This window comes from Cryptomeria japonica, chromosome 7 (assembly GCF_030272615.1).
Source record: "Cryptomeria japonica chromosome 7, Sugi_1.0, whole genome shotgun sequence".
Classification (NCBI taxonomy): Eukaryota; Viridiplantae; Streptophyta; class Pinopsida; order Cupressales; family Cupressaceae; genus Cryptomeria; species Cryptomeria japonica.
The window spans coordinates 55,896,016-55,907,462 of NC_081411.1; positions in this window are offsets into that span (position 1 = coordinate 55,896,016).

Here is an 11,447-nt window from a genome sequence, read left to right on the forward strand (position 1 = left end):
CATTATTTTCTTAAATTTTGCATTACTCAATTTTGTAAGCTTTGTTCCACAATTCAAAATTCAAAATTTCTCTCTAGTGCATGAGTTTTACCACTGTTAGTCCCACCTATCCTATCCCCATTAGACGAAGCATTGGAATTAAGTTATGCCAAGGTTTAATTATTGAGGAGATGGAGCCTAATTTTGGTGACTTCTTTAATGAGGATCATGCTAATTCTTCTCACTTTAATCATTTGCCTATTCACCCCATTGATGGATCCCATGATGAAGAAGAAGCTTTAACTAGGGTTTCTTTATATCAACTTTCTACATAGGACAATCAATTTGATAGCTTTCAACAATGGATGTCCCAAGAATTCCCTAATAGTGAAACTCTTCCATTAATTGAAGGTCTTAAATGCATGCTTGAAAGTGATAAGAATGAAATTGATATATTGCATGACATTGCACATATTGTTGGTTCTAATTTCATGTCTATCAAGAGTTGTACCTAAACCCTAGGATACTCACAACCTTCAACACAAGTCAATTCCTCTATTCCTTTGACCAATCATATGACTAGTATTCCTACTTTCACATCTAACATCATGGCTACTTCAACCCAAAATGTCATTCCTACAACCATAGGTCATGGGGGCAATCCCTCTTCTTCATTTAATCCTCCATCTTTACCTATGTCTTCCATGAGTGTTCCTATTATTCCTCAACCAATCAATGTGACACAAGGGGGAAATTCCTTCAACAACTTTATTCCTCCTTTAAGTGTCCCTTTTCCTACCCAATCATCACAAAAGCCTACTTATCATAATGTCCCACCACCTTATTCTCAATCCATGCCTTCTTTCAACAACATCACACCACCTTCTCAATCACCTATGTCTAACATTGATTCTTCCACCAAAATGACAATCAACAATCTTGCTCAAACCGTGTCTTCCTTACAACAACAAATTGCTTCTACGAGTCCATCCAAGTTTAGTGTGCCCACCTCTGATGTTGTGAGCCCATTTTCTCTTGATATTGTTAAATTCATGCCACCTAAACATGTGGAGATCCCTCAATTGGAAATCTATAATGGAAAAGGTGATCCTCTTATGCATGTCAAAATATTTCAAACCTTGTGTACTGATTTTTCTTATGATCAACGATTGCTTGCAAAATTGTTTACAAGAACACTAAGAGATAAGGCCTTACAATGGTATTCCTCTATGCCTTCTTATTCTATTACTTGCTTTCAAAAATTATCAAATCCTTTCATCCAACTATTTCAAAATAGCATTGGTCATAAAATCACTTTGACTGATTTAATGCATTGTAAGAAAGGTGTTAAAGAAAAAGTGATTGATTTCATTGGTAGATATAAGCATTTGTGTGCTCAAAATTCTTTTCATGTACCTGATAATGATATTCAAAGAATTTTTATTTCTAATTTACAAAAATATATCAAGGAAAATCTTTTGGCCCTTTCTTGATTGTGGTTGCCTCTCGGGAGACTGGGTCATGACCCCTGTTGGCTCCAAGGGGGTTGTTGTTTTGGCTAAGATTGGTTTGTGGTGTGGTGGACTGTAGGTTCCTTTCCCATCTTCCTCATGGGCTAACCTTCTAATGGCTAGAAGTTGTGGTTTGTTTTTTCCTATACCCACCATTCATTGTTTCTTCATGTTGAATCCTCTAGTTATCTTGGGTGGGTTTTTTGCCTATGATGTGAGAGGTTTTTGGTTTCCTTTCTCTCTAGGGATTGTTGGTCGTAGCTTTGTGTGCATTCCTGGGTTTCTTCTTTTCCTTCTTTTTCAAGGGTTTTCCTTAGCTTGGTATATCGAGGTGACCCCATCTCCTATTCAGGTGGAGATGTGTCTTTCTGATTCTCCCTTGACTAGATGCAGGAGGCCGCTCCAGGCTATCCTTTTCTTTTAGAGAGAGTGTTTTTTTCCCTTGGTGCCTTGGGTGTTGTTGAAGGTTCAGGGGTCTCATTTTTCCCTCTTCTCTCTAGTGTTTGGTAGGAGGAACTATTGTTCTATCCCTGCTATGGTTTTGGGAGCCATTCTAAAATCCAATACTTGTGGTTTGGGGAGCCTGTTAAAATCCCATAGGGTGGTTTTTTCCGAGTCTGAGCATTTTAGGAATACCCCTGTTTTCTTGTTTCAGGAGAAGGTTAAGGGAAACTTTTTAAAACCCTTGTTGTTTCTGCTGATGGGGCCTATTTATCCTTGTCTTTACATTTTGACCCCCATGACTCTTTCTCTCCTATTTCTTTCTTAGCATGTTTGATTGTCCTTGAATTGTTCTATTGAGGTGACAACTTCTTCTATCGAGGTGGAGATGGTTTGTTTCAGGGATGACCTATCTCTTATAGAGGTGGATTTGGGTGTTGTGTTTGATCACAAGAGCTACAAACGGTTTTTGGCGGATTTGTTGTTAGGTTGTGGGAGCTTTGTTGAACTCTCATTCAAGGTTGAGGAAGCCTGGAAAAACCCTATGTTTCTTGCTTGTTGCAGGGAAGGGCTAGTTGTTAGCAATCTTCAAGGGCTGACTGCTTGGGGGAGCCCTCTAAAACCCTTTTCAGGTTGTGGGAGCCTCTTAAAACCCACTCTTGTGGTTTAGGGAACCTGGAAAAGCCCTTGGTATTTTGATTTTATCAGGGACAAGCTAGATGCTGGCAGTTTTCAAGCGCCCAGTTTGGCCAATGTGTGTTTTTGGTTACAATATGTTCTTGTTGTTAGTGAGTTGGAAACTCTATTACTAGTTAAGGGAACCTAGGAAAACCCTATTTTTTGGTTGAGGATGCCAGATAAATCCTTGCATTTTGTTTCTCGGATCTATAAAATGGTTTAGATCTGCTGATGTTGCTAATCTGGTTTGTCTTGTCTCTCTTTTGTGTGTGGCTAGCGGTTGTTGTGCCTCTATAGTCTGGTTGAATGTAGTTTTGTTGTTGTTTATCTTTTTTGTTCCTCTCTACAACGTCCCTTTGTTGGTTCTAGATCCGTGAAAAATCCATGGGTTTCAGATCCCTTCAAAACCTGTTGTATGGGGTTTCTGGTCCCCTCAAAACCTATTTATCCTAATCGAAAATAATTCCTTTTGCCAATTTTATCGTCAACCTGGTCATGATATTGAGAGATGTTTTGTATTACAAATAAGGTTCAAGACTTGATTGATGATAATACTATATCTGTGGCAGGTGTGAATGATAAAGGGAATAAATCATTTTCTCCTCCTAATCAAAATCTTAAGATTTTCACTGATCCCTTGCCATCTCATACCTCTAACATTATTGAGATTGTTTCTAATTCTCTAGCTTCTGAATAATTCACCTCTATGGCTCCAATCTTGGTTAATATGGTAGAAACACATGATACGCATAAGGATCCTTGTATTAAATTTGACCCTAGTGAGACTATTAGAGCACCTGGTGGCCCTTTATACATAGTTGCGAAGTTTAAGGATATCCCTTGTCGTGGTGCCTTGATTGATCCCTCTTTCATGGTTAATGTTATAACTTTAAATTCCATGGGAAAGGTGAGAGTATGTAGATTACTCCTTGCACATTTGGACTCCATTTTTCACAAACCATATATTGTTGGAGTCCTTTATCCAGATCTCGGGTCATTTTTTTAGAAAAGAGCAAAAGGGGTGGTTTTTCTTCCTATGGGGGCCTAGAATCATCATCTTTCGGGTTCACATATTTTCTATATTCCTATGCTAATATGAAAATCAGTTCTAATGGTGGAAAAATCTATTGAGAGACTTGTTGAAATGTGGTGACTGATCAGCAAAGTACTGTACACTCAGTACGTATCCTCGCCAGGGTCCAAGGCTGGGCTGGGCCCCAAGCAGGGGTTCGGGGATGACAGCCCCTGAGAAAAGCAGGGGGTTTAGGGGCGGCAACCCCCGAGAAATTTGTTTTTGCCGTTTTTCGTTGATGAAAACTGACATTGTAATAAAACCCTAAAAAGGCTGACTTTGTTTGTTGCCCTAAAAACGCATGTTATAAGCGGCTGAGATGCTTAAGGCATTGTAAGGTTGATGTACTATTTTTGTTGGATAATAAGAAAGATTGGATGGCTGTTTATGGTGGACATAACCCATTCTGGGTGAACCACGTTAAATCTCTATGTTATCTGTGTCTTGTTTTATTTCTTTATCTTTTGTATTTAAATCTGCATATAATTGTTAGTTCATATTTGCTTCGGATCTGCTTGAAACCCTAACAATTGGTATCAGAGCGAGGTTTTCTATAAATTGGCAGGACTTTCAGATTTGAGTGGGAGCAATGGAGGATTCCAAATTCAAGGTCAAAAATTTTAACGGCCAGAATTATCAGTTATGGAAAATGTAGATGGAGGATTACCTATATCAAAAGGATTTGTGGCGGCCATTGGAAGGAAAGGCAAAGAAACCGACCACAATATCAGATGAAGAGTGGGACATTTTAGATAGAAAGGAACTGGGATCCATTCAATTTTGCCTTGCGTCGTCTGTAGCATTCAATATAACAGAAGCAAAAATGATTGTAGATTTGATGGCAACATTGGCTAAGTTGTATGAGAAACCCTCGGCTTCGAATAAGGTATTTCTTATGAAGCGTTTGTTTAATTTGAAAATGAGTGAGGGAGGATCTGTAGCGGAGCACTTAAATAAATTTAATACAATTACCAGTCAATTGTCTTCAGTAAAAATTACCTTTGCAGAAGAGGTTAGGGCTCTCTTGATTTTATGTTCTTTGCCAGAAAGCTGGAATAGCTTGGTTATGGCTGTAAGTAACTTTGTCTCTGGTAAAAATACTTTGGTATTTGATAATATTGTTGGTGTTATCCTAAGCGAGGAAATGCGAAGGAAAAGCACAGGTGAGACTTCAACATCATCGGGTAGTGTTTTGAATGTGGAGAACAGAGGAAGATCAAAGGAAAGAGGAAAAGGCCCTAGGAATGAGAAGTCACGAGGGAAGTCAAAAAAAGGATGCTCTCAATCTAGAGGAAAGAAAGATTGCTGGTACTGCGGAAAGCCTGGTCATCTAAAGAAAGACTGTTGGTCTCAAAAAAACAAAGAAGGAGACAAAAGTGAAAATGACAGTAAGGAAGCTAATATTGCAAGTAATACTTTACAAGATTCTTTAATCTTATGTTTGGATAATGTTAATGATTCCTAGGTAATAGATTCTGGGGGTTCATTTCATGCTACACCCCATAGAAAATATTTTCTAGATTATGTTCAAGGTGATTTTGGACAGGTATATTTGGGTGATGATGAGCCCTGTCAAATTGTTGGAAAAGGAAAGATAAAGATCAAGTTGCAGAATGGTAATGATTGGTTTCTACAGGAGGTAAGACATGTTCCTAATTTAAGAAGAAATTTAATTTCTGTAGGGCAACTAGGTAGTGAAGGTTGCATAGTTACCTTCTCAAACAATATGTGGAAGGTCACTAAAGGATCATTAGTAGTAGCTAAAGGTGCGAAGGTAGGCACATTATATCTGTGTACTGGTAACACTTACTCTACCTTAGCTGCTACAGATAAAGTTACTGCAGGGACAACAACAATAAATGTTGCAAGAACAGATTCGATAATGTGGCACCATAGGCTTGGGCACATGAGTGAGAAAGGGATGAAAATCCTTCAATCCAAAAATCTATTGCCAGGACTAAAGAAGATTGATTTAGAGTTATGTGAAAACTATGTTTATGGTAAACAGAAAAGAGTCAGATTTCTCAAGGTTGGGAAAGAGAAGAAGAGTGAGAAGTTAGAGCTTGTACATTCAGATGTATGGGGACTGGCTTAGGTATCATCTCTTGCTGGCTCTTTTTATTATGTTATTTTTATTGATGACTCAACTAGAAAAACATGGGTATATTTCCTAAAACAAAAATCAAATGTTTTTGAAACTTTTAAGAAATGGAAAGCTTTGGTTGAGAATGAGACAGGAAAAAAGTTGAAGTGTCTCAGATCAGATAATGGAGGTGAGTATGGCAGCAAAGCATTTGAAGATTACTGTTCCTTAAATGGGATTTGAAAGCAAAAGACAATTCTAGGAACTCCACAGGAAAATGGTGTGTCAAAGAGAATGAATAGGACCATCATGGAACGTGCAAGGAGCATGAGATTGCATGCTGGATTGCCCTTACATTTTTAGGTAGATGTTGTACATACTGCTGTCTATTTGATAAATAGAGGACCTTCAACCCCTTTAGATGGTGGTATTCCAGAGGAGGCATGGACTGGTAAAAAGGTAAATTACTCTTTTCTAAAAAGTTTTGGTTGTGAAGCTTTTGTCCATGTTGATAAAAAAAACAGAACCAAGCTTGATGCTAAATCTCAGAAATGTACCTTCATTGGATATGGGATAGATGAATATGGCTATTGGTTATGGGATTTTGAAAATAAGAAAATAATTAGAAGTAGAGATGTTATATTCAATGAGAAGGTTATGTATAAAGAACAGATGCAGGAAAAGAAGCATGAACAGGACAAACAAGAATATGTGGTGTTGGATGAGATTCCTGAAAATGAAATGCCACAGGTACTTGATGCTCAGCAACAACAGATTGTCCCACAAACTCCTGCAAGGGTTAGACGTTCTACGAGGACAAGTAGACCCCCTAAAAGATTTTCTCCTTCTTTGTATTCTATTTTATTAATGGATTCTAGTGAGCCAGAAGAATATGAAGAAGCAATGCAGGTGGATGCCAAACAACAGTGGCAGCTAGGCATGAAAGAGGAGGTGGACTCCTTGATGAAAAATAAGACTTGTGACTTAGTCCCTTTACCTACAGAAAAAAGAGCCTTGCCTAACAAATGGGTTTATCAGCTGAAGGAAGAGGAAGGAGGTCAGAAAAGATATAAGGCCAGACTTGTGGTAAAAGGTTTTGCACAGGAAAAGGGTATAGATTATGATGAAATATTTTCTCCAGTTGTAAAAATGACTTCAATTAGAACTGTACTTAGTCTTGTGGCTGTAGATGATTTACATCTTGAACAATTAGATGTCAAAATAGCTTTTCTCCATGGAGATTTGGAGGAGGAAATTTACATGTTGCAACCATAGGGATATGAGGTCAAAGGTAAGGAGAACTTGGTGTGTAGGTTGAAGAAAAGTCTGTATGGCCTAAAGCAAGCACCCCGACAATGGTATTTAAAATTTGATAGTTTCATGGCTAAACATGGTTATCATAGATTTCATTCTGATCATTGTGTATATTTTAAGAGATTTGATAATGGCAGTTATATTATCCTGTTGCTTTATGTTGATGACATGCTTGTTGCTGGGTCTAACATGCAACATATAAATGATCTTAAACAAAAATTAGCTAGGTCATTTGCTATGAAGGATTTGGGTGCAGCTAAGAAAATTCTCGGTATGAGGATTACACGGGATAGGAAAAATAGAACCTTGAATTTGTCCCAATGTGAGTATATAAAGAAGGTGTTGAAAAGATTTAACATGCAGGATGCAAAAGCAGTTAGTACACCTTTGGCTAGTCATTTCAAATTGACTAAAGAGATGTGCCCAAAGGCACAGGAAGAGGTTAATAAAATGTCTAACATCCCATATTCATCAGCTGTTGGCAGTCTGATGTATGCATGGTATGCACAAGGCCAGATATTGCACATGCAGTGGGAGTTGTGAGCAGGTTTATGAGTAATCTGGGTATGGAACATTGGAATGCTGTGAAATGGATTCTTCGGTATTTGAAAGGAACTACTATGAAGGCATTATGTTTCAAAGGATCTAATGCTACTCTAAGTGGATTTTTTTTATCTCCTCCTCGACCTCCTTCTTCTTTAGAGATTATTTTAATTCAGCAAGTTGACTGTTCCCTTCTAGTTTCTCCATTGGGGGATGAGTACTAGCCAAATTTTATAGGGTTTTTTGATACATCATACACTCCAGAATTGGGGAAATGATTGAGGATATTTTATTCCTCTTTGATATAAGTTTGAGCATTATTGACATCCCATCTTCAATGCCTTTTGAGTTTGTTCATTAGGTATATTGAAGGTTGTTTGATATTTCTATAATTGATTTGGCACATCATGATTTAGACATGTGGATAGTTGAGCAGTCTTCCATGACACACATCATGAGACTATTTCTTCCTTCTGCTTTCATGGAGTTACTTCCTCCTTGGCTATTTGATTTTTTTCTTCCCAAGGGGAGGAATGTACTTTTTTGCTCTTGGATCTTCATTAGTATTCATCTTCAAGTGTTTATCTTCAACATTGGAGTTTCTCTCTTATTGGGGGGGATACATTATCTCTTCTTTTCTCTCCTATGGAGGAAATATTTATTGTAATTATGTGAATGATTTAATACCTTGGGGGACATCTTGAGTCTTTCATTCTTGTCACATGTACTCTCTTTTCATTTATTTTTCTCTCTTTTAGAGATGAGTTTTCTCCCAATGGTCTTTTCTCCTTTTCCTCTATTTTTGATAATTGCATTGCTTTGCATTCATTTATATATGAGTGTATATGGTGAAAAGTGGAAACAACAATAATGAAAGACTAAATGAATTCAACTACAAAACCCTAGACTACCAACAACAAAGATCCACCATAACATATGAAGATTACCTAAGACAATGCAAATCAAATGAAATCACAAAGATTATACCATCACATGTCCAATAGGGTTTGGATCTCCATTCTTCCTATCTCCATTGATCTTGCTTGATATATTTTCTCTTAGATTTTGTGTGCACAAGAGCTCAACAAAGAACGGAAGTGTGGTTGCAAGTAGACTTGATCGCATATGAAAGTTCAAAAGCATAGTTGGGGGTTGATAATGAAGGAAGCATCTCCTTATATAGAAGGAACTATAAGAAATGGAGGGATAAGATTAAGAGGTGTAAAAGATAAATGGTCGGCTAAGATTAGAGAGTAGGTAGAGAAAATAAGAAAATAATGATAGGGTAGGTAGTGTAAGAATTAAGAGATGAATGACATGTGTCATGGGTAGAAAAGGTTAATGAATTAATTAAATAAATAAAGATTTATTTAATTAATAGAAGAAGTGGGATCAATTAAATAAATAAGATATTTAATTAATTTAGGAAAAAAGATAATTTAAATAAATAAATGTATTTATTTAAATGAGAAAATAGGCTAGAAGAGGATAAATGAACTAATTAAATAAATAAAGATTTATTTAATTAATAGAAGAATTAGGCTTAAATAATTAAATAAATAAAGATATTTATTTAATTAGATAGGACAATTTTAGGTGTCTACAACGAGTACTTGATCATGCCTTTATTATCGAGACACATTCATGCTTGCATATTTAAATTCATCTTAGCTTTTTAATTACTCCCTAAGTTAGTCTTAAAGGGAGTCATTGGAGTAATTAGGCCACTTTATCTAATTATTTAATTAATTAAGTCCTTTAATTAATTTATTCACTTAAGCTAAACTTAGGTTATTTTTCCCTTTATTTAATTAGGCTAATTATAGCTTAATTTGTCTTGTTAATTATGATTGTGACACTCGAAACTAGCTAATTCAATCTATCTTTAGGGTTTGCATCTAGGGTTTTATCATTATGCTTTATTAAGCATTCATTAATTCATTATATCATATTATTTTGTGGAATCAATAGAATATTATTATAGATTGTGTCAAGAAAATTATCCTTGCTTGAATTCTCTATTTGATAGGTATTTTTCTTGTAGATGATTCTTGGCTTCTATGGTTGTATTAAGAATTTCTACATACCCAAATAAAGATAGTAGAAAAAAGAATAATACCTCCAAAATAGAGCATAATTTTTTAAAATTTTATGTAGAAATCATTCAACAAACTAAGATTATATTTAGATTATTGACCTAATTTTTTTATAAAACAAATAGATTTCCGAGTATAGAAAAGTTAGAGTAAAGCACTACAATTTTGCCTATAAATTTTTAAAAAGGTGTCCACTGATTTTCTTTTATTTTTCTGAGATGAAGATGATTAGACATATGCAAATTTAGATATAAATACCTTAGATATATCTTAAAACAATAGTTGTCCTTGCCAAAATTCTAAGAAAACTAGTGCTAGGTTTGTCCCACTTGTCCTTTTTGTTTCTATATTCAATGGTGCTAAAAAACATGATTACATTTTGCTAGAGATTATCCAAATATGAACTTGTAGCTATGAATGTCACCTCAAAATTCGCCTCCAAACTTGATGGAGAATTGCATCTATGAAAAATGATGTGCTAGGGCATCACAAATACAATCCCTTCCACTAAAATACCTCCTTTCTACTAGGGAGAGGGCATATATTTCTCTGAAACATGTTTCGACCTTTAAATTTTTTTGGTAGGAAGATTAATTAAATATTTAAATAACACTTACTTGCATGCATTCTCTACTTGACTTAAATTCACTCTTCTCTTCCCCAAAGTTTTCTATCTTGTTCCAAGATTTTTGCACCAACCTTGGTTTTTATGGGACCTTCTTTCTCACCTCCTTATTGTAAGGAATATTTTGAAATGAAAGGATTTGTTATTTATCATGGAAGTAGATTTCACATGATAGCATAATTTGTTTTCACTCAAATGACTCCAAAGTATTGGTTCTATTTGGAAAATTCTACAAAAATAAGGTGTTTTATGTTTTCTCTATGAAATCTTCTTTCTCATCCCACCAAATGATAGAAAATTATTATAATTTATATATAATTGAACCTTATTAGAAAAAGATGAAATTTTATAAATATTTAATATTATTCCCATTCTTCATTAAATATCGAGGCCTCGGTGTGAAAAATACCTTGTGTCTTCAAATTTACAATTTCCTTAAAAAGGTAGAAATATGGGCATTCCTATTTCCATGAGAAAGAACTCAAACATTTATTTTTATTTTCTATTGAGAGTGCCATCCACTCTACTACAATAAACATAGAAATATTTTACAAATGATATTTACAATCTCCATGATTCTTGGGGGAGCTAGTTCCCATGTTGTAGAGTAAATATAATATTATTCCTATTTGTCATGATGTGGTGCCTTTGGTGCTATGCTACAAAGAACAAGGAGTACACATCCATGCATCAATTCAACATAATTACAAATATAGGTATCTTAAAACATTTGAGGAGTGTATAGCAACTCTCTAGTCTAATTTATTTATTGCATCTAAAGAGTTTAATTAGGTCTATTTGTAAGTGCTACTTAGCTCAATGGTCAAATAATCAATGTAAATTTTACAACTCATCTACATTAAAGGGTCATAATTTTTTTCATATTTCAATTTGTCAAAATTGTCTTTGGGCTATGGAACTAGATGATGCAAATATAAAAATTATACATATATGTGCATATGTACATGTACGTACATATGTACATGTCTATGTGTGTATTTATGTTTGTTTGTTTGTATGTATGTATGTATGTATGTATGTATGTATGTATGTATGTATGTATGTATGTATTAAGATAACAAAATCCAACTTAATGGAAATATAT